At 38.0% G+C, this 24,041-nt stretch overlaps 1 long non-coding RNA gene across 3 annotated transcripts in view; it reads left to right on the top strand.

Moving 5' to 3' along the window:
* Positions 1-24,041, top strand: part of LOC110219400 (uncharacterized) — a 110,192-nt gene that overhangs the window by 81,596 nt on the left and 4,555 nt on the right. The gene's annotated exons all lie outside the window — the stretch shown is intronic.

Genomic DNA, 24,041 nt, shown 5'->3' on the forward strand with positions numbered 1-24,041 from the left:
CAAACTGTAACTTCAATTTCCTCATCTGTAAACTAATGATAACAATCATACTACTGGTCTCTGGGTTGGTTATTTCAAGAAGAAATGTTTGGAAGCTGCTGAAGAAGCAAGAATACATATTATGGAAATTCACCTCACCACTTTATAGTCACATCAGCTATTGTAGGGAAAGTCCAAAGAATCTAGACCACTTTGTCAGGTCAAGGAGAGTACTAGAGTATAAGCCAGATAACTGAGTCTGTATTCTACTTCTCTTCTGGGGCATTTTTTTTCATGCCTGAGACCATAAAGAGGGATAGAGTAACCTTTGTGTTTCCTCATTTGAATGCTGCTGATATGTGAATGATGTCCTTTGAATACCATTAACATACACTGATTTCTCCTTGTGGGGTGCAGGTGACCCTCATTTCTGGAAAGTTACAGCTGCGGAACATAATCTATGGCAGGTCCTACCAAGGTGAAAAGGCTGCAGATATGGGCCCAGTGACAGACAACGTATCCATCGTCTAAGGACCAGCAGCTCTCAAAGAAGTTCATTGCCAGATTGGGTATACTAAGGCAATGGATTTTTCTACCATAATTCTCAGTCATTTATTGTTGTTTGGCCATTTTCAAGCATGCCTGACTCTTTGTGATCCCTTTTGAGGTTTTCTTGGCAAAGGTACTAGAGTGGTTTACTATTTCCTTCTCCAGCTCATTTTACAGATGAGGAAACTGGGGCAAACAGGGTGAAGCAACTTGCCCAGCCAGTAAATGTCTGAAGCTGTGTTTGAACTCAGGCTTTCTTGACTCCACACCTAGCACTCTATCCACTGCACCATCCAACTGTCCCTAACTTCTAATTTATGGAGGAGATGAAATATGTATTGGTAGGGGGAGCACCCACACTGGTGATATCACTGAAGTATTGAAGCCCTTTGAATGAAGGCTTCTCTGATAGGGACAGGACCCTATCAGAGGACCTGCGTTTCTCTTTTAAGACAGGAACTGTATCCTATTTTTCACTGGAGTTTTCCTTAGGATAACTGACTTTTTAAAGGCCTATCTCTTTAAAGTCACATAAATACAAACAATGGAGGCTTATTTGGGGTGAGGGTGGAGGAGTGATGGTTTTGTTTCTCATGGTTTTGTGAGACAATTTCAGATTTCATCTACTGGAATGAGAAACCCACAGCACAAAACCATTCCTTGACTCTTTTCTCTTTATATCACATTTTCTAAAACAAACAAATAAACAAAAACCTTCTTTCTTCTTGAGCTTGATGGATAGCTCATTCACTTAGTTTGCTTTCTCCTTTTCTTCTAAATTGAGGCCACATGGCCTTGTCACTGCATTCTTGCTAGAGTGAAACAGGATTTTAATCTGTGAGGATCACTTGCCGTCAAAACTTGTCTATTCCTCTACCCAAACCAGAGTACTTTCTCCTTAATCCAGGTTCCTTTACCATTCCAACGGCCCTGAGTTGGAAGACAGGCCAGTTTAATTAGCTATAGAGAGGACAGACCCTCTGTGACTAAAATGTTTCTGAACCTTGCTTAAATCTATATTTTCCCCCATCCTTCTGATTGCTTCCATGTCTGTCACCTTCTTGACTTCTGCATTTGCATTTTGAGATGATTCTGATCTTCTTTTTAAAGCCAGAATCAATATCCTTAAAGTTTTCTTTTCCTAATGATTTTCAGGGCTAAGTTTCTGATTTGGATATATTAATGTTAAATTCTGAGGTCAGAGGAAGACAGCAATGAAGGAAAAAACCTGGTTACAGCCAACATCCAATATAAATTCTTTGGATCATAGGAGCATAGGTTTAGAGCTTGAAGGGACCTCAACCATTTCATCACCTACCAGATAAAAGTATTTTGTTGTTCTTGGACTTGCCAATAACAACTGGGTGTTTTTCCTGTGCCAAGCAGTTGCTGATTTTTGCATCCATATTAACATAGTGAAATGAACATCATCTCCTGTTTCTTAATAGCTGACATTTAGCTCTTAAAGGTTTATAAAGACTTCACATACATTTTTCTTATTTGATTGAGTCATGTCATGTCATTCATTCAACAAGCACCGGTTGTAAACCAGACCCTGTGCCAAGCAACAGGGATACAAGGAAATATATGAAACAGTCCCTGAGGTAAGAAACTTCTACAGAGAGAAAAAAAATATACATATATAAGTCTATACCAAGTAGGTATATCTCATATATATAAAATAAATATGAGGTAATTTTGGGAGAAGGAGGAAGCAGCATGTAGGAGGAGCAGGAAAAGCCTCCTGTAGGTGATGATCCCTGAACTAGTCTAAAGAAGTCCTGACTGATACAGATTTCAATAAATTCCACAGTTATATCCATGGCTCTGTCTTTATAATTTATTAGGCCCACAAGTGTCTTGTGGGACTCTCTGCTAAGCATGTCTACTCCTTTCATTGGGATGCTATGTCTAAAATGTGAAAGGTTTTGCTCAGTGCCATTTGTTGCTGATAGCCTGAGCTGTCTGCCATTATAGATCCCACACACTGGGTTGTCTCCACTGGGGTTTCTGGTGTTAGAAGCCTCCCTGAGTCACCTCCAAGCTCAGGATAAATTGAAATAATCAACAGACAGCAAGCACTAGCACCAAAAAGGACTGGGCAAAGTTTCCTGTAGAAGATAAGATTTTAGCTGGGATTTAAAGGAAGACAGGAAAGGCAAGAAACAGAGATGAAGAGGGAGAGAATTCCAGGCATGGAGGACAGCCATAGCAATCTTGGAGTTAGGAGATGGAATATTTGTGTGAATAACAAAGAGGAGGCCAGTGTCACTGTACATGGAGTTTATATGGGTGAATAAGATCTAAGCAGAATGGCAGGTTGGGGAGAGGGCACATGTGATGAAGGACTTTGAATGCCATTTTATATTTGGTCCTGGAGGTGATAGGGAGACATTGCAACTTATTGAGCAGGGGAGTTATGTGTCAGACCTGCACTTTAGGATGATTACTTTGACAGGTGAGTGGAGGATAGAATGGAGTGGAGAGAGATTTGTGGTAGGGAGACCAACCAGATGGCTATAGCAATAGTTCATGTATGATATGATGAGGATCTGCACTAGGGTGGTGGCAGTGCCAGAGGAGAGAAGGGAGCTAATTCGAGATGTATTACTTGGTAACAAATTGTGTATGATGGGTGACCAAGTGAAAAGTAAAAAGCTGCAAATCTGGGTGACGAGGGAAGGTGCTGGTAACTTCCAAATAATAGGGAAGTTAGAAAGACAGCAGGGTTTTTTGGGGAAGATGATGAGTTCAGTTTTGGACATGTTGAGTTTAAGATGTCTCTGGGACATCTAGTTTGAGATATCCGATTGACAGCTGGAGATGTGAGACCGGACGTCAATAGAGACATTAGTGATAGATAAGTAGATTTGAGACTCATCATCATAGAGATAATCATTGAAACAATGGGAGTTGAGATCTCCAAGTGCAATAGTATGGAGGGAGAAGAGAAGAGGGACCTAGGACAGAATTCTATGGGATTTACTGTTAGTGGATATGACCTGGATGAAGATCCAGAAAAGGAGACAGAAGGACAATAGGGAGGGGGAGAGCCAGCAGAGATTAATATTAGGAAAATCTAGAGAGAAGAAAGTATCAAGGAGACAGCAATGTCAAGGGCTGGAGAAGGTCAAGAAGGATGAGGACTGAGAAAAGGCCATCAGATTTGGCACTTATTCCCTGACTCCTCATTTTCTCTCACTCCATCATACTCAATATATTGCCAAGATCTGTAGGCAGTACCTTCATAGCATCACTAGTATATACCCCCTCTCCCCTCTGACACAGCCACCACCTTGATGCTGGCCCTCATCCTATAGTTGCTCTGGGCAGCCTTAGCATGAGAGGACAGAAGGGGACATAGATGAGAGCTGTTACAAGGATAGAAACAAGAGGACTTGCCACATTTTATGTCACTCAACATATTACTTTGATGTTCAATATTATGAATTAATTAGTCCTGTTGAATTACTTGTTCTTGGTATGGTTCTTTGAGATTACCTATTTTTGACTATCTCCACCCAGATTTAGGTGAAGAATTGTAAGAATTTCAGTGCCCAGCCCAGTACTGTTAACATAGTTGACATTTTGTAAATGCTATTTGGGTTGGATTATTGTTGGATAGTTAAATGTTTCCATAGTTTGGGGGTAAGGTTTTGTCTTATTCATTCTTGATCATGTTTGAGGCCTACTCATCCCAGTCTGTTTTGCTGTTCCTCCAATTCTTTTGATGATAACTAATCAAGAAACCTGTGAAACTCTCTGTTGCTGACAAGGTTGCATACAGAGAAGTTTTGTACCAATGGGGCTCCAGAAATAATTATAGCTCACATATAGATGTAACTGGACAGAAGGGGATGGGTGGATAAAGAGACAGAGAGACACTATGAGAAGGATCCTAATGGCTGAATTTCCTTTTGTTGTTCAGTCATTTCAGTCATATTTGACTCTTCATGACCCCATTTGGGTTTTTCTTGGCAAAGATGCTGGAGTGGCCTTGCCATTTCCTTCTCCAGTTCATTTTACAGATGAGGAAGTAAAACAAATAAAGTTAAATGACTTGCCCAGGATAACACAGCTAGTATCTAAGGTCAGATTTGAACTCAAGAAGATGAGCCTTCCTGACTCTGGGTCTGGCACTCTATCCACTGTGCCACCTAACTGCCACTAGAGAAAATGTGACCCAGATAAGTGTGTATGGTTATTTAATAGGGGTCGGATGAAGGCAAGTTTATGCTTCCCAGTGTGTTGTGTGGCCTGTCCAATTAAAAACTACATTTCCTATGATAGTCCAGCTCCCCAAAGATGGGCATGATTGCTAGTGGGCAGAAGTTTTGAATTATTGAGAGACATGATGCCAGAGGGGCAAGGGATCTCATCACAGGGAGGGAAAAGAGCTCATACTTGCATTGGAGTTAGGAGATGGAAAATTTTGTGTGAGGAACAGCAAAGAAGCCAAAGAGGAACAGTGAGGAGGAAGTAGAAAGCGAGACATACAGCAGAAACATCATCAAATTAGCTGACCTGGAGCAGAGCCTTTGAATCAGCAGAACAGTCGTGCCCAATTCAAATAAGAAACAGGGGTCCACTAATCCATCCATAAGGATCCCTGCAGGCTGCATATTGACTTAGTTTTAAAATGTGATATTATCAATGTTTTATTGCATTTTTATTTATTTTGTTAAATATTTCCCAATCACATTTTAATCTGGTTCAGATGAACTTGGGAGGGAGTGTTGTTGGCTGCCTGGGTGTTTGACACCTCTGGGCTAGAAGATTAGACCTCTGGCTGAATGATGATGAGTGCAAGAATGATTGTGAAGTATTTCTTAAGCACTTGCTAGGTGCCAAGCACTGTGCTCATACTCTAATTGGGGGAGAGGACATATTCAGCAGTAATGCAGAGGGAAAGACCCTGAAATCCTAAAGGTTCAAAAGAGAGGTCAATAGCAAGACTACGGAATTCCTAAGCTATATCAGTAGGCCAGATAATAATGCTAGAGGGTTTGGAGGGATAGAAGCAGGAGAGATGGTAAGGCAAGGCAGACTTTTGGAAGTTGTGGCAGAGCAGATGAGGAAGATGTGAGCCAGTAGTGTCATAGAGACTGTCAGTATGAGTTAGAGACATCCAGAAACATCACATGAACCCAAATCTGAGAAGGGCTAGTACTTCTTGCATTTGTTAAGTCATGGCTTTACTATGAATTTTCTGAGAAAAAAAATAAACATAAAAAGTGGTACCCTGGTGCTCTAGAAATAATATGGTGATGAATGCTGCTTGCTGATGGTAGTAGCAGAGTAAAGATACTCAGTAATGTACATTATTTTATATTCCTTGAATGAATAAATGAATAAAAAAGTTTTTATTGAGTACGTACTATGTACCAGGCTCTGTGCTAATCACAAGAGACATAAATACAAAAACTAAGACAATTTCTGACCTCAGAGAGCTTACATTCTCATCTGAGAAGATGGCACATATAGAAGCAGACAACATGGATAGAGGAATGGTGGCCAGGAAGGAGGATTTTGATCAGGGAAGTCAGAGGGATAACAATTGCAATACTGGGACAGCTGATCGTGGTGTTCTTCCAAGAATGGGTGTGTGTGGGTTTTCTTGCTAGTCTCAGAGCTAGAGGCAGGAAGTCTTGGGAAGAGGAGCATATTAGGTTTGGGTTGGGGCTAGATGGCTTGGGCATTCACCAATGCTAGCACCCCAGGACAGGAGTTAGACCACCAAGCTCTCTCCAATGCTTTCTTTTTTTTAAATTTTTTAAAAAATTTTTATTAATTTATTTTGATTTATCAGCAATCACTTCCATATTCTTTTGAGCTGAAAAATTTTCTCCCTCTTCCTCCCCCCCCCAGACTATCTGATATAGGCTTTACATTTACATTCCTATTAAACATATTTTCACATTAGTGAAGTTGTAAGTAAAAAGTAAAACCAATAGGAGGAACCATCAGAAAGATGAAACAAAACTCAACAGAAGGTAAAAATAAGTGGTAGCCATTCAACTTCCATAGTTCTTTCTTTGGATGTGGACAGCATTTTCCATCACGAGGCCTCTGGAGATGTCTTAGATCCTTGTAATGCTGAGAAGGGTTCAGTTTAACAATATTAGTCATTGCATAACATGGCTGTTATTGTGTATAAAGTCCTCTTGGTTCTGCTCACTTCACTCAGCATCAGACCATATAAGTCTTTCCAGGTTTTTCTGAAGTCAGCCTGTTCATCATTTCTCATAGCACAGTAGTATTCCATTACATTCATATACCACAGCTTGCTCAGCCATTCCCCAATTGATGGGCATCCTCTCAATTTCCAATTCTTTGCCACCACAAAAAGAGCTGCTATGAATATTTTTGTACACGTGGGTCTTTATCCCATTTGTATGATCTCTTTCTCCAGTGCTTTCATGTGGTCCTCTAAAAGGTATACTAGGAAGCAAGGAGAAAGGGAATTCTAGCCCATAATTACTTTTTGCTCTCTGATTATTCTGTCCCACTCAGGTTCTTGTTGATCCTCTAAGCATTAAACTCTGAGTTCCTTGAAAACAAGAGTGGTCTTTCGTCTTTCTTTGTATTTCCAGAACTTAGCATAGTACCTGACACATAGTAGACACTAAATAAATGTTTATGGACTTATTAACTGGACACAGCAGGACAGAACAGTGTGACTTTACAATCCAATTCATTTTTCTTTTCTAAGTTTTATTAATACCTTAAAATAAGTTATTTCTTATTATTTCTAATTCCCCTCCAGAACCCTCTTTTGTAAAACAAAGAAAAGCAATTAAATAAAACAAAGAGACCAGGGTCTGAATCTGACAGTGAATGCAACACTTCATACATGTTGGCTTCAATCTGTAAACCTAGAGGAAGGAGCCATATTTTATTCTATCATTAGTCATCTGGACCCAGAGTGTAGGATCAAAATATTAACAGACAAACAGTAATTAAGTGCCTATTATGTACCAGGCACTGAAGCTACAGTGACTAAAACCAAAACAGTAACTGTCCTCAAAGAATTTACATTCTACTACTTGGTCAGCTGGGTGAATGTGAATGACTGTTTTCAAGATGTTCTGAGATGCTTTTGAAATCTCTCAATTTAGAGTACCAACTCAAAGAAAATTGGGTAATGAAAAAAACAAATCTTTTCACCAATGCTGGGAACAAACAATTGAAATATACTGTGATAAAGGAGAAATGTATGAACTTTAATTTTCCTGAATTATCTGATCATGAAGGCCAGGGTGGTATGGTAAAGCAATAGCCCTGGTGTGGGAAGACATGGGTTTTGTAAAATTACAGCTTTAAAGCTGAGAGGGACCTCACAGATGATCTAATAATTCAATTTTTACTTTTACTGATGAGGAAATTTTGGTCTAGAGAAGTTAAATAATTTTCCCAAGGTCATTTGGTAAGTACCACATCAGAGTTGAAATTTGAGCACAGATTTGGCAACCCCAAATCTAATGCTGTTACCACTACACAATAGGTCCCTGTGCTACTATTTATACTGTGGGAAAATCAATCTCTCAGAGCCTCAATTTCTTAATCTGTAAAATGGGAATAATAGTTTCACTGCTTACCTCAAGGAGGAATGAAATTTACTATTATGCAGAACTTTCTCTTTTTCTTCACAAAAAAAAAAGTAATAGCCTCATGAAAATACTGGGAGAAGTTTCTGAGCTCTCATTTTTTCCAAACAGGTGTCTTTAAAGCCTAAAAAGAAATCGGAATTTCTTCCCTAACTTATGCTAAAAGACACATTAATTTGTAAAGAAAAGAGAACAATAAGAGATGCAAATTTAAATCTACACCTTCACTATGTAGGTCAAATGTCATAGTCACTTAGTTTCAACTGATTTTGTGGAGAAAACACAAAGGCATATAATAAGAATCAGATGTACTACAAGTTGCATATAACTAATTGGATTCAACAAACTCTTGGAGATGTTTCTGCTTGTGTTTTCAAGCTGTCCAACAATTTAGCCAAAATAGAAACTGTCTTCTTTCAATTGAGAGCAGCAAACAACAAATATACAGCACAGCATGAAAAAACAATGGAAATTGTATGCAATTGTAAGACAGCAAATATACCAGGAAAACTACGAACATCCACCCACACAGAGATTATACAGTGATATGCACACCCCCACCCACACACAAATTTACTCAAATACCAGCTAAATTGTCTCACATGCTGAATCTGTGGGTACCAAGGCAACCAAAGAAAAATGTCTGCATTGCCTCAAAAAAGAGAGTTTGCTGGAAGGTGACAATTGAAATCACTGAAATATCCAGCTCTTAATAAAACTGAAGATAAATATTTGAATGTTTGCATGGCATTTCCTTAAAAAAATTTTCATTCTCATGTTCTTTCCACTACATCATGACACCTCCTTGGGTTTTGAGTATGGACAGACCACAGGATTGGGTAAAATGGAAGGAAGCTCAAAAATACTTCTGTAGTTTTGTTGGTGTGACTATTCCCTCCTGGGACAAAGACTCTGATTCACGGACACCCATATCCACCCCCTCCCCACCCACTCTAATAGATGGGCTGTTCAAGTTGTCCACCCTTCAGTCAACCCTGATGATGAGCCTTTCTGAATGTAACTAGATTGATCCCCTCTCCCTCCTTCCTCAGACAAGAGACACAACACAGCGTATCACTGCACCAGCACTAGGACGCTATCCAATTTGGCAGAATGTACCAAAGCTTTTCCTTCCATGGCATAGGTTTTGAGAACACAGGATTGCTTATCTCTATGACACCATGAAAGATCAAAGTAGGACTATAGTGGAAGATCCCACGGACAGTGAAGGGAATTTGTGGGCTAGAGGGAAAAGCATGGAGACATTCATAATTTACAGGGGAGAAAATACTACCACCATCACCACGATCACCACCACCATCACCCTTCAACATAGGACGATAATAACGTAAGATGTAGAGATTGAATGGACCCTAGAGATATCCCAGCCCAACCATCTTATTTTACATATGAAGAAACTGGGGTTTGGACAGGTTAATTACTTATCCAGGGTTAAGCAGGAATTAAGTAGATGAATAGAATTGCACTCATATCCTCTGATTCCAAATCCAAGACTCTTTCTAAGAGTTAGTTGGTTTCTACTGGATACTAAAATACGTCATTTGTCAGGATGAGAATGAAGGTATATGGAACACCAGAATTGATAATCTTGTGCTCACTCTTTCTATCTTTATTCAAATATGCAAAAATACTGACTTATCTCATTGAAGTTTTAAAAAAATTTTATTTTTTTCAATTATCAAGCATTCATTTTTCTTCTTGCCACCTCTACCTGCCCTCACTGGAAAAAAGAAAAAGGAAAAAAAGAAAAAAATCTTTGTAACATATATGCATAGTCAAACAAAACAAAATCCCATGTTGCCATGTCTAAAAGTATGTGTCATTCTACTTATTATGGACTCATCACATCTATGGCAGGAGGTAGGCAACATTCTTCATTATCAGTCCTCTGGGCATCATTGTGCCTATCAGAGTTCTTAAGTTTTTCAAAATTAAATATTTCTTTTGGTCCTGCTGTCTTCACTCTGTATCTGTTCATGCAGATCTTCCCAAGTTTCTCTGAAATTGTCTTTTATAATTTTTATATAGACTAATAGTTTTCAATTACATTAACATATCATAACATATCATAATAATTAATATATCCAGCCATCCCCCTGTTGATGGCTATTAGTTTCTAGTTCTTTATTACTACAAAAAGAGTTGCTTTATTTGTGTACATACAGGGCATTTCCCCTGATATCTTTGGAGAATAGACTTAGTAGTGATATCATTGGATCAAAGATATGTACAGTTTAGTAACTTTTGGGGCACAGTTCCAAAATGCTTTCTGGAATCCATTGAGTCCATTGAGCCAGCTGTGATCCAATGGGATATGATGTTTTGGGTGGTCCACCTGTTGTCTGTAATCCTTACTGCTTAACTAGATTGTTATTACTTCTCAGGAGAGACTGAATCAACTAAAGTAATCAAGGGCATTAGGTGGTGCCACAGATAGAGTACTATGCATGGACTTGGAAGACTCATCTTCCTGAGTCCAAAGCCAGCCTCAAACACTTAGTGTGTGACCCTGGGCAAGTCACTTAACTCTGTTTGCCTCGGTTTTCTCATCTGTAAAATGAGCTGGAAAAAGAAATGGCAAACCACTTCAGTATCCATGCCAAGAAAACCCCAAATGGGGCCATGAAGAGTTGGACATGACTGAAAATGGCTGAACAAAAACAAATCAAGGCAAAGGAGCTACAAACAGAGGATTACAAAGAGTAACATGGCAGAGGAGGGAGGATGGCATATAATAGTTATTGTACACATGACCAGAATGCTTATTTATTTTCTATAATCAAGATAAGACATTAAAGCATGATTCTCTAGCAGGGCAGGCAATCGTACTGTAGAAAGAACATTAGATTTGGAATAGGAAGACCTGGGTTAGAGTTTGAACTTTGCTATATTTTACAGGCGTTCTCATCTGTAAAAAGAGGGAATTGATCTCAAATGTCCTTTCTAGCTCTAAATTCTGTCACTGTATGCTTTGCCTCTCCTGACCTTCCTAGAATTCCTCTTGTCCTATATGGTCTCATAGACCAATATACAGGCCGTTAAATCAATTATAATTAGTAATTAGATAATTTGGTCAATTGTAATTAGTCTTTTCTAATAGATGAAGTGAACACTAATAGGCTTCAAGGTAAAAATAAAGATTAAAAAAAGGATTTGGAGAGTGAGAGGGAATTTCTGATCTGGGCAGGAAGCTGGAGGAGAAATGTTAAAAAAAGAATGATCACTGAGCACATGGATCAAAGTGATAGATATGAGGCTCTTCCTGTAGAGGGGCGGCTGAATCCTCTAAGGAGGAAGCATCTGCTTTTTCTCCAAGGACAATGAAGAACAGATGAAAGAATGATGGAGCAGGGAGGTCACTCCTTGCTGAGGTGTATTGAGGTAGCTATTTGTCTACCTGATGTGAATTGCAGAGAGTGCTGCTGTCTTCCTAGGGTATGTTTCTGAGATGTGATGGAGAGCTTTCCAAGAATTGTCAAAGCTGCTGATTACAACCCATTTGTGGTAATTCATGTTGGGGCAAATGCTAAAACCAGGAGAAATGTAAGAAAACATGATTAAAGATGAGGAAGAGCAAAACAAAAAACTGTTCTTTTGGGGCAGAGATGATTGTTTTCATCACTGCCCATCCAAGGCCAGATCTTTGGAAGTGAAAAGCACATATAGAAAGTGAAAAACAGATTAAGATGGCATCCAAGACTATGCTTAAAGGGCTATAAAACTACTATGCATGCCCTTTGACCAACCAACACCACTATGAGGTCTGTATTCCAAAAAGATTTTAAAAAAGGGAAAAGAAAAATAATTATAGAAGCTCTTTTAGTGGTGGTAAAAAATTAGAAATTAAGGGGACATCCATCAATTGGGGAATGGCTGAACAAGTTATGGCATATGATTGTGATGGAATACTATTGTGCTATAAGAAATGATGAGCAGGATGCTCTCAGAAAAACCTGGAAAGACTTACATGAATTGATGCAAAGTAAAAGGAGCAGAACCAGGAGAACATTGTACACAATAATAGCACTGTTGTATATCCATCGCCAGAGAAAGAACTGATGGATCTGGAATGCAGATTGAAGATACTTTCTCTTTACTTTCTTTTTTTTTTGTCTATGTTTTCTTTTACAGCATGACTTACATGGAAATTTGTTTTGCGTGATTACACATGTATAACCTATTTGCCTTCTCAAGAAAAGGGAAGGGAGGGAGAAAATTTGGAACTCAAAATTTGAAAAAAAAAAACCAAGAAGATTTTTTAACATATAACTGGGAAAAAATAAAATATAAATTATAAAAAGATGACATCCAAGAATGGGATTTGGATATATAGGCCATGGAGTAAAATACAGGGATGATGAGCAATCAATTAGACAATTAGTAATCACTAAACATTTGGTAAGTGCCTATTGCACTTACCTATTGCCAGGCACTATGAAGGTATTGGTACAAACACAAAAGCAAGACGGTTCCTGCCCTTGAGGAACTAATGTTTTATTGAGAGAGTACATTACGATTACTGATGCATAAACACAGGATATAGACAAAATAAATGCTGATTTGAAATTTGAGCAACAACATTAGAAGCTGGGGCAATCAGAAAAGGCCTCTTATGGAGGTAGCACCCAAACTGAATCTTGAAGGGACCTAGAAATTCCTAAGGTCGAGAGGAGAAATAGAACAGGAGTCTGGGCAAAAACATGGAAATAAGAGAGTCAGTAATAGGCAATGTTCCCATAAAATGTATGGGAAATGGCAGTTCACAGAGGGCATGGAAAGGTAACTTTTAAATTAACCTCAAAAGATAGTGTGGAGCAAGAACTTTAAATGCCAAACAGAAGAATTTGAACTTTACTTTAGAGGCAATAGGGATCTACTTAAGTTTTTTGAGCAAAAGAGTGATGTAGTCATACCTGTACTCTAGGGATATCACTTTGGCAGTTTTGTGGAGGATAGGATTGAGAGGAGAGAGCCTAGATACAAGGAGATCATCTAGGAAGTTATTTTAGTTGTCTGACTGAAAGACAATAAGGACTTAGACTAGGGTGATTGTAGTATGAAGGGAAATACAAGGTATACCTAGCAAATGCTGGACATATATAAATATAAATATGTGTATGTGTATATGCACACACATATACATGCATGCCTGAAGTTCTGTAAATCTTTTTCTTGCTTTTAAATTTAATTTTAATTTTTGAATTTGTAGAAAAAACCAAACATTTCTATAACACAGTACAATAAATGTCCTGGAAATCTAATAAGGATTTTAAGTTGAAAAGCAGAGAAGGAGAAAAATGTCTACATAATCCTACCCAGCTAGATACCAAAGGGATGACCAATAAATCAAATCTAAGAAAGGAGCCAGAAATAAGATGCTACTTGTACTATGACCCAGAGGTAACATGTTACCCCTTCATACCCTCTATGTACTGGGCCAAAATGGTTACTGTCATTCCCAATACATCCATGGGAATGTTCCCCATTGATGTTCCCATGGAATAATCCATCCCTCAGTCTCCTTATTTCTCTCCCATTTGTTTCTTGGACTTTGCATCTGGAACCACCTTGAGCTTTGGTAGGTGAACTTTTGCCTTATCTTGCTGGAAATTAGCCTCTACACCACCCTTTCCTTCTAGCTTCTCTTTATGTTTTATCTTTTCTCCACAAGAATGTAATCTTATTGAGGGCAGAGACTGAATTGCTTCTTGTATTTGTATTCCAGGGCAAAGCACAGTGCCTAGCATAAGGTCAGTGCTTAATAAATGCTTTATTTTTCATTTATTCATTCATCCAATAAAACCCATGACCTCAGATGACTATTCACAAGTGTGCAATGTGTGGATAACCAGGAAAGTAAATTGGAGACCCTAATGGAAGGAGGCAAATTTGACCTTGTAGTTATTGTTGAGTCTTGGTGGAATTGCTGGTACAGGATTCTAAAAGGGGATAACTTATTCAGATCAATTAGCAATCAGCAAGCATTTATTAAGCCTTTGTTATGTGTCAAGTACTGGAGATATACAGTCAAAAATGAAACAGTCCCTGCCCTCAGAGATCTTACATTCGATCTATTAGTAAGTCAATAAACATTTATTAAGTGTCTACTATGTGTCAGGCTCAGTGCTAAGTGGCAATAAAAAAAAAAGGCAAAAGACAGTCCCTGCTCTCAAGATGCTTATATTCAATTTGTTTAATGATAATTTCACCCTTCAAAAGATGGAGGAAATGGCAAGAGGAACTGATGTTATGCACATGATTCTCCAACTAAGAAAAATTAGTTGCTGAACTTCCCACTTCCTCAATTTACTCCTTTCCCAAGGCTTCCTTGTCCACTCCATCTTGACCTTACCCAGAGAGGATTATATTTTTAATCTTGCCATCACCCACAAATATTCCTCTTTCATGTTCATAAACTCTGAAATTCCTTTATCTGATCATAATCTATTAGTATTCGCAGATCTCAGCGCAGTGCTTTGGATACAGTAAGTGCTTAATAAATTCTTTATTCATTCATTCATTTCCTTTTTTGACAGGTGCTATCTATTGGTAGACCAAGGAAATGTCCTACTATAATTTGCCTACATTTCATCAAGCATTTAAAAGATTCTGTCATGCTATATCATCTTTGTAGATAAGACGGAGAGATTTGGGCTAACTGACAATTTAGTCAAGTAAATTCAGAACTTGTTGAATGGATGGGTTAAAAAAAAGTAATCCTCAGTGGTTTGTTCTTAATTTGGAACAGGGTCTTTAGTAGAATGCTTGGCCCACTGCTGTTTACCATTTTTAACAATGACTTGGATGGGGTGTGGGTGCTAGACTTATGAGATTATAAAATGATGTAGAGCTGAGAGGTCTAGATTAACATGGTGGAAGATAAGAGTTTGGATTTGAAAAAGTCTCAACAAACTACCACTAGGATTTGGTTCCAATAAGATGGAATTTAATAGGAATAAATACTAGATTGTATAGTTGGGTTCCAAAAATCAGCTTTACAAGGTGGAGGAGGCATGGCTTGCCTGAAAAAGACCTGCAGGTTTTAGTGGACTACAAACTCAGTATGAGTCAACGGCTGGATATGGCGATCAAAAAAGCTTGGATTAACAAAGTGAGCATTATGTCTATGAAGAGGGAAAACAATAGTCTTATTGTCAGACCACATCTGGAATATTATATTGAACTCTGGGTACTATATTTTAAAAAGGACATTGATAACATGAAGAGTCCCTAGAGAACGATGAATAGGATAGTAAAGGAGTGTTTAGTCCAGAGAAGAGAGGACTTAGAGCATACATGATAGCTTTCTTAAAGTATCTGAAGGGCTACATGAAGACTTTTCTGGTCCCCTCAGCTGCTAGTGTGCCCTGTCCTAAAATTAATTTTGTTTATTACCTGTATATACTTACATGTGTATATATGATTGTAGGACCATAGATTTAGAGTTGAAAGGGACCTTAATGATTACCAAGTCTGATACTCTCATTTTACAGATGAGGAAATTGAACAAAATTAAATGATTTGCCTAGGGTCACATAGCTAGTAAATATTTGAGCTGGGATTCAAACCCAAGTCTTCCTAGACTGTGTGCTCTATTCACCAAGCTACCTCTTAATGTCGTCTCTCCCTTAATAGAATGTAGATTCTTTGAGGGCAAAGCCTTTTATATTTTTGTCTTTGAACTTCCCCTCATGTGCCCTACCCCCATGCTCTTGGTAGTGTCTGACTGATGTTAGTACTTAATAAACACTTATTGATTGATTGGTGGTTGGCCTTTTCTGCTTGGCCCCAGAGAACAGAACCTCAGGAGCAATGGGCAGAGATTATAGGGAGGCTAATTTCACTTGGTATAAGAAAAAAATCTTCCTGATGATTACAGTCACATAAAAGCTGAATGGATTTCTTAGCAGGTGCGGGTGTTAACTTTTCACCTGAAGGTGATCACCAGTTGTTGCAGAAGTTGAAGTGGGAATTCTTGGTCAGGAAGAGGTTAGATTAGATGGCTTTTGAGGTCCCTTCCAACTTAGAGATTTTTTTTAAAAAAATGAAAATCAAATTAGTTATTTGATGTTATTGGGTTACAGGCAGTGCTAGATGTGATCTTAGGTGATCTCATCCAACCCTTAGGATGAGGGTTCTTAACCTGGGATCCACAGACTCCCAATGGGGTTTGGAGATAGATTTTAGGGGATCTGTGAATTTGTATGAGAAAAATTACATCTTTATTTCAATACAATTTGTTTCTTTTGTAATCCTATGTATTTTCTTTTCTGCATTTAAAAACATTCTGAGCTTACAGGTTTCACCAAGCAACTTAAGGGACCCTTGACCCAGAAAAAGTTAAGAACCCCTGCCTTAGGAGGTTACAGGCTGTACCTGTAACTTCATTGATATAATGGAAATTTATAGATGAGGCAACTCCTTCTACCCATTCACACTGGCACCATTTCCCCAACTTGTCATCTTAGGGAATAGCTTAGAGCACTGAGATGTTAAAAGACTTATCCATGGTTACACAGTCAGCATATGTCAGAAGTAGGACACATTTATGCTTTATAAAGTATTATTATGCCCATTTTATAGATGGGAGAATGGAAACTAATTACATTGACACTCTATTGAAAAAGCTTTGAATAATGGAGATCATCAAACTATTTCTACCGTTGCTTATGGTGCATTTTACAAGTCAAATTTTAAAAAGTATCTAGCTGTCACCCTGAGAAAGTTCGTAGATTGTAAAACTTAGATGAACCTACTTGTCTTTAGTTGAGAAATAAAGATTAACTCTCCCTGGGCAAATGGTTAAACAGGTGTATAATGTCATTATTCTATGTAGTATTAGAGCTGGAAAGGACCTTCTAAATCATATATTCTACCTCATTCTCACAATAGTAAGAGGAAAAGAGATCTGACCATGGTCATGCAACCGGTTACTGGCAAAGATATGGCTAGCACCCAGGTCTCACCTCTGCTAGTTGAATTCTTTTTCTACCCCTGCATGAAAGTTATTTTGTATATTTGTATTCGCATGTCAGCCTGATACACCTAAACACTTTTCATGGATACCTCCCATGGATACGGTTGCTAAGTCATCTAGTCTTAGAGATTAGTCTAGGGCATTGAGAGGTAAGTTGACTTGTGTACTATCACATGGCTAGTATGTGTCCAAAGCAAGACTTCAACTCACATCTTTCTGATTTCAGAACCAGACATCTATCCACTAGACAATACTTCCTCTCACTGTTAAAAAATAGTTTCTGTCTTTCATTTCAATTTCATTGAGATAAAGTCTGTTGAGTCCACTCACAGAAATGAGTACATTTTTACTTAAAAAGATTCCTGCCTCAAGACTCACTCTGAAAATTCAACTCCTTTTCTCAAAATAATGCCAAGACCTTGACCCAACTGTTGACCTCTTTTAGTGACTTAGTGTGGGCTGAACAGGGAGGAAGTGAGGCAGGGGAAGGGCAGAAATCGTCACTCGTTACTATCCATCTCAATCTCCGTCCATCTCCCTTAGTTCATAAGTGGGTTTTGCTTTTTTTGTATTAAAATGGCGCAGTGGAAAGAAAGCTGGATTTCACGTCTCCTTCTTCCTGCCCATGTGACCTTGAGCTCCACATTTCTGGATCTAGCTCCCTCATTTGCAAAATGAGGGTGTTTAGTTAGATGATTTCTAAAGTCCCTTCTATCTCTAACGTACTATGAACGGATTCATATTTCTGGACAGAATTTAAGATCAGAGGCATAGACTCATCATAAAGATGTTAGACATTTGTATATGTACAAAATTTTCACTTGCTTTTACCAAGATTTTTAAGGGACCAGTTCTTGCTTTCAGTGTCTTGAAGGAAGGAAACTGCCTTAAAAATGAAATTGGGGAGGAGAATGATGTATGTTCTTGGTTCCTGTGAGATGGGATGGATTTTAGCTGTCAGCATAGAAGAGAGAGAAGAGGGGACTATAGAGAGTAGAGGTGGAAGTGAGTGTTGACAGTGACCCCTGCCCCATAGGCGAGATGTCCTTGAAATGTTCTGTCTGATACCAGGGCTGTAGGAAATAGCTGAATCAAGTGGTAGCTGATGGCCCTGGCTCTGCCACGTATCTATTTAAGGAAGCAAGATAACAGAAAGCTTCCTGCATGGTGATTGGATCAAATTCACTTCTATCCGCTGGTGAGAGAGAGTGTTTGGCAAGAATCAGTGGGTGAGGTGGTAAGAAATAGTGTTGTGGTGAGAGTGGACTCTAGGGAAGTGGAAGGACCCACTGAAGCTGGAAGGTGGGATACAGCTCCATTGCCTCTGGTGTTTGTTTGGTTTTAAAAAAGGGCCTCCTCCTAAGAAAAAGGTCCCAGGTATCTCTGCTGCTCCCTAGTCAAGGTGTATGTTACTCTAGAGCAAAAATATCAAATTTGGAGTCAGTGGGCCAATTCAGCAGCAACCAGATTAAAATATATAGGAAATGTTTGTCAAAATAAAAATACAATAAAACGTAGATAATGTTAATTTGTGGTTTTCTAAGTTATTATGGTGCTTTTCTTCTTTGCCATCCCATGTCTAGAAAACTCTAAGAAGATTTTATTCAGACTGAAATTGCTCTTGGGGCTTGTAGCTTATCCCGGAGCCATTGGTAAAAACCTAATCCTTAGATACATCCCTTGTGGACCTGAAATCTAGGCTAGTGATGGGGCCAATCTGATTTTCCAGATGTTTTGAATAATAATAGCAACTAGTATTTATATAATGTTTTAAGGTTTGCAAAGCATTTTATACATGTTATTTCATATGATATTCACATCAGCTCAGGTAGATAGATGCCTCACTTCATGTAATCCAAGCTCATATTAGCTTTTTTGACTGCCATATCCAACCGTTGACTCATACTGAGATTGTAGTCCACTAAAACCCCTAGTTCTTTTTCAGGCAAACTATGCCTCCTCCACCTTATAAAGCTGATTTTTGGAACCCAACTATACAATCTAACATTTATTCCTATTAAATTCCATCTTATTGGATCCAGATTTTAGTTATAGTTTGTCAAAACCTTTTCAGATCCAAACTCTTACTTCCACCATGTTAAGCTAGACCTCTCAGCTCTACATCATTTTAAAATCTCGTAAGTCTAGCACTCAGGCCTCATCCAAGTCATTGATAAAAATGGTAACCAGTAGTGGGCCAAGCACAAATTTCTGGTACATTCTACTAAAGACCCTGTTCCAAGTGAAGAACGAACCATTGAGAATTTTTTTTTTTTTTGGTGGCTAAGCAATGGGGTTTAGTGACTTGCCCAGAGTCACATAGCTAGTGGGTGTTACGTGTCTGATGCTGGATTTGAACTCAGGTCCTCTTGACTCCAGGGCCAGTTCTCTATCCACTGCATGACCTAGCTGCCCCTACTTTTTTTATTTTTTAAATCTATCCATTCAACTAGTTCTGAATTTACTTGGCTAAATTGTTGATCAGCTCAGATCTCCCCATCTTATCTACAAAGATGATGCAGCATGAGAGAATCTGTTAAATGCTTTGATAAAATGTAGGTAAATTATAGTAGGACACTTCCTTGAGCTACCAATAGATAGCACCTGCCAAAAAAGGAAATGAATGAATGAATGAATTAAGTGTCTTGAGTAGACTGGCACTGTTAGTAGGTGTCTGAGGTGGATTTGTCTTTAACACTCTATCCATTGCTGGACCTGGTTTCTTAGGCATTAGGTATTAAGCTTGAATAACCTTGGACTAGAGCAAACCAGTACTTTAAATAGCCTGGTTACTCTGTACTGTGGTTTAGAGTACTCTAAACAATCTGATTATTGAATGTATTTTTGTAACATCTTTAGACATAATTGTGGGAGACAAGTGTCATGATTATTTTTTTCCAGGCACCCAAAGGCCTAGAAAGTGTAGCGGACTTATGAAACAAAAGAAAGATAATCTGGTAGTATTAGAATCCAGAAGATTCCAAGACCTAACATGTTCTTATAAGGTCATGCTGTCTGTTGGTTACTTACTTCTCTTACTTCTCTGATAACCCCAGATACTGATTTTGGTGGAATTCATATGATTTCTTTATATTTTTGACTATAGAAAACAGTGGTAAAGCTTTCCCTGAATGGAGGGTTGAATTGCAAAACTAAGAAACTGCACATTCTGATTGATTAAAGATGTAAGTTCCAGCAACAGTTGCTAATGATGCCTCTTCACGAAGGTAGTATCCCTCTGATGCAGTTAAATTGACCATGGCCTTGTGGACAGGAGATTTTTAACTATCTTCCTAATGGAATATGGTGATTTCCTGGATTGATTGGCTGGATAGTGGTCTGATTTCTTTATGAAGAGAAGACTGAAGTAAACTTATTCATGGTGATGTATTCTGATTATCTTGGTTATACAGATGGGAAATCTTGAATGCCAGGCTAATGTGTTGGGACTCTATTCATTAGGCAATGGGGAGCCACTGAAATTTTTAGAGTAATATCATAAGAATGGTGATTTAGGCAAATTATTGTTTCAATGAAGTGTGGAATAGATTAGGGAGAGACTGGAGGTATGAGGAGACTGATTAAAGGCTATTACAGTAGTCTAGGCCATTGTAACAATGGACTAAACTACCAGCATTGGGTGTGGAAAGATGATCAATGTAGGGCACATTTCTTTTTATTTTATTAATCTTTTTTTACTTATACATAAACATTTGTATTTTCTTCATTTCCAAATTTATTACTCCCCTTCTCCTGCCCAGAAAGCCACTCCTTATCACCAAGATTTTTTTAAATTTAAAAAAAAGAGCAATTCAGCAAAACTAACACATCAACCAAGTCTGACAATATATGCAAAGTTCTACATCCATGGTCCGCTATTTCTGCAAAGACGAACATTTAACATTCAACATTATCATAATTGCAGAATGTTCAGGTTTTGGGTCGTTATTCCTGCTATTTCTGTGGGGAGTCACCAGGTATGTTCTCATTCTGCTCTACTCATTTTACTCTGTATCAATTAATATATTTTCCCATGCTTCTCTGAATTCTTTATATTTATCGTTTTTACATTTCACTATTACTTAATTACGTTCATTCACCACCATTATTTAGCCATTTACCAAATCTATGGGCATCTACTTTGTTTCTACTTGTTAGAGGCATATCTGTTATCCAAATGGCAGAAATCTGGTTGGATTTTTGAGATGCTTTTAAATTACCTCGTGACCTAGTTGCTCATTTTATACTGTTTCTTCTAATTTCTCTTGCTGTTTTTATTTATGCAGTCTAATTGTACTAAGATGAGGATCCTGGCTAAAATTTCACTCCAGATGTTACATATAAATACACAAATTAAAATAGATTGATTTGCAACATAAATTGTAACGTATATGTGTATACATATATTTATATGATTTATTCTGTTTGAGTAATACAATTGATAATTTTTTTCTTTGATGTCTCCATTCAGGCTGTTCTAGCCACTTTTTCCTTATTCCTGATTTTTAGGCCTGGATTATAATGAGCAGTGAGACTATAAGCAGGTAAATGTATGTCTATAATTATTCTTGTCTTGGAGATTGGAATCAATAAATAAGGGGACATATTCTCTTTCATTTTCTCTCTGCAGGAAGAACTACACATGTGTCTTTGATAAATGTTATCTGTTTTCTAGGACACAATAAAGATTTTTATCAAACTCAAAGAATCATAATTCTCTCACATTTTATCTGTGTCTCTTTGTGCCTATTTCCCATTGGCATTTTTTAGTACCCTACCCCATGACATAGTCCTTGCAACATCAATGAATTTAATGGGTGTTCTTGTAAAAGGAGCAGACTGATCTGTTGACATAACTGCTAGATTAGGTCATGTTCTCCTGTTTAGCTTCTCTGGTTATGCAGAGAAGTCCCTTTGGTTGCATGTCCTTGATGAAGGAATTCATTAATTCACCAAAAAAGATAACAATCTGACCTTTTCGGCACTATGTTAGACAAAATAACTAAAGAAGACAATAGTGGAAAGAAGATTGGAGTTACGACCTGGGTTCAAATCCAATCTGTGCCAGTTAGTACCTGTATAAAAATGGGCAAGTCTCTGAATCTCTTTGCACCTAAATTTCTCAAATAACAGGGCTTCACTAGATGGCCTCTGATGTCCCTTCCAGTTCTGGATCTAAAATCATATGATCATAAGGATCTACGATGTCTCTTCTGGGAGTCATTTAGGAAATGAGAAGTATGGCATAGTGGAGAGTAGATTTAGTTCAGAATCAGCAAGACCTTGGCTCAAGTCCTGACCCAGACATATATTAGTTGTTTGAAAATGGGAAAGTCAGTTAACCTCTGAGTGCCCCAGGCAAGTCTCTAGGGCTATATCTTGGACTCTTAGAGTTGTCAATCTGCATTGGTGGTGAGAGTTTTCATACGGGGTTAGAGAGACTCCACAGACATGAAATCATAGATCTGAATCAAAAGAAAACAACATGTAAAAAACAAAATGATTGTATTTTCACTTTTCACTTTTCAATGTTTTTTTCCCTAATGTCACTGAAGATGATCACTAAAGTGGTATATATATGTATATATGTATATATATGTGTATATATGTGTGTGTGTGTGTGTGTGTGTGTATGTATATATATACACACACACACACATATATATATGTGATATCCTCTTTGGGCCACATTTAGTGTTTGAAAAATTGGAGAACTAATGCATTCTTTCTTCCTGTATCATAATTATATGAAAATCAATAATCAAGTTATGCCCCTTTAAAGACATATCTACTGTAAGTTAATTTTATCACTATCAAGTTCTATAATGGACTATAAACTTTAAGGATAATCAAGTTATATTCTGAACAAGCAAGCTTTCTTTTCTGTCCCCTTTTTTTTTCTCCTTCTTTTGTCCCCTCACCAAAACTCCTGGTGAGCTTTTATATATCAACCAATGAATCTGTGTGGTGTTTTCACAGAAATTCCAGGAGAATTTTTGGAAATAAATTAGAATGTGACCAGTCTAGAGAAGGACCTTGAGAATTGATGTAGGATGGAGAAAATATTTATAAAGAACATGTCATGGAAAATCTTCATGTGGAATGGCATTATTACCACTAGATATAAGTTGCTGTTGATTTTCTTGTCTTTGGGTAGCATGCTGAATCAGGTCAACATTCTGTATGCTTGGAAGGATATAGCTGCAGGTTAGTAGTTTTCCATTTTGAAAGTATGCTTTGGCTCTTTTAAGAAGATGGCTCAGGTTTAAAGAAGGAGAACAGTCAGTTGTGGTCTGCCCAGGTTTCCCTGCTTCTCCAAAGATTTCCTCTGCAGTGACTATATTTGGAAGCTGCCCTGGAGCAACAGGTCAATTTAACTCAACTGGTGAGTCTATGATAACTGGATAATTTAAATACATCCTTGGCTGTGAAAGTCAAAGGCTTGTTTAAATGGTGCAGACATCATACTAGGTATTAGATTTATGGGTCTATAGTCTTAATCCCAGACCACGGCATATGTCCCATTCCTACCGGAAAGTGGGTTATTATCCCTAACACCATCTAGAAAATGTTGAAAACCCCAAAACAGTAAGGAGGGGAATTCTGGCTATTTTCATGTCTTAGAGGATTGATAAACTAGATTTTGATGACTCATTTTCTTGATATAACCAGAATCACATGAAGGAATTAAAACATCTCTGGCATTACATAGTAGAGAGTGTCTTATTAGCTGCAGAGATCTTCTTAATGCCACTAGGAAACTCATACCAATATGGAAGTCAGAAGACTAAAATAACAACAATAGTTCTTTGCAGTCACATGGCGTCTTTCATCTGAAGAACTCAAAGCACTTAACAGATGTTATACCCATTAAAATGATGTGGCAAGCATTATTCTCCCTAGAATAC

This window comes from Phascolarctos cinereus, unplaced genomic scaffold, assembly GCF_003287225.1.
Source record: "Phascolarctos cinereus isolate Bilbo 61053 unplaced genomic scaffold, phaCin_HiC Scaffold_7;HRSCAF=346, whole genome shotgun sequence".
Classification (NCBI taxonomy): Eukaryota; Metazoa; Chordata; class Mammalia; order Diprotodontia; family Phascolarctidae; genus Phascolarctos; species Phascolarctos cinereus.